The sequence below is a fragment of the Mandrillus leucophaeus genome, unplaced genomic scaffold (assembly GCF_000951045.1).
Source record: "Mandrillus leucophaeus isolate KB7577 unplaced genomic scaffold, Mleu.le_1.0 Scaffold10, whole genome shotgun sequence".
In the NCBI taxonomy this organism is placed as follows: Eukaryota; Metazoa; Chordata; class Mammalia; order Primates; family Cercopithecidae; genus Mandrillus; species Mandrillus leucophaeus.
This window is the reverse complement of record NW_012098098.1, coordinates 7,231,762-7,232,825: the sequence shown is the minus strand read 5'-3', so window position 1 is coordinate 7,232,825 and position 1,064 is coordinate 7,231,762.

The window sequence follows — 1,064 nt, the reverse complement described above, 5'->3', positions numbered from 1 at the left end:
GCCGAGGCGGGTGGATCACGTGAGGTCAGGAGTTTGAGACCACCCTGGTCAGCGTGGAGAAACCCCGTCTCTACTAAAAATATAAAAACTAGCCGGGCGAGGTGGCGGCGCCTGTAGTCCCAGCTACTCGGGAGGCTGAGGCAGGAGAATGGTGTGAACCCGGGAGGCGGAGCTGGCAGTGAGCTGAGATCGGGCCACTGCACTCCAGCCCGGGCGACAGAGCGAGACTCCGTTCCCCCAGCAAGAAAACAACGAGGCCGCTCCCGGTACCCTGACGGGCAAGTCTGCAGGACGTTGACTGCAGGCAGCACCGTGCGGAATACGGAGCTTCGTGTCCGCAGTGTCGCCTAACAAGGCATGGCTGGGAACACACACAAGGCACGACCCGGGTGTTAGTGAGGGATGGACCGAGAAGACCGGTGTGCCCCGTGCTCCAACCTTCACGTCGCTGTGCCCCACGTGAGGCTCTTACTGGATTCACCGATTGGAACACACACATTTAAAAATTATATAAAAATCATGGTTCTAGGATGGCAGAGACAAACCTGCGTCTGTCCTGAGGACACCGAGGAGGTGGACCCACCTCTGACGCCCACGCCACCCTGAGTCAGCAGCATTTTCCTAACAGGAAACCAGTGTTATCTTTTAGAAATCAAAGACACTCAAGCGTTGCTAACATAACACCTGCACTTTGGCCTGGCTCTGGGTGTCCCGGGCTCTGGGTTGCTCGGCTTAATTGTCCTAGGAGGGGTCACATTGTGTTAATGAGTAAAGTGAGGCACAATAACTTTTTTTTTTTTTGAGATGGAGTCTCGCTGTGTTGGCCAGGCTGGAGTGCAGTGGCGCCATCTCGGCTCATTACAAGCTCCGCCTCCCGGGTTCATGCCATTCTCCTGCCTCAGTCTCCCGAGTAGCTGGGACTACAGGCGCCGCCACCTCGCCCGGCTAGTTTTTTGTATTGTTAGTAGAGACGGAGTTTCACCGTGTTAGCCAGGATGGTCTCGATCTCCTGACCTCGTGATCCCCCCGCCTCGGCCTCTCAAAGTGTTGGGATTACAGGCGTG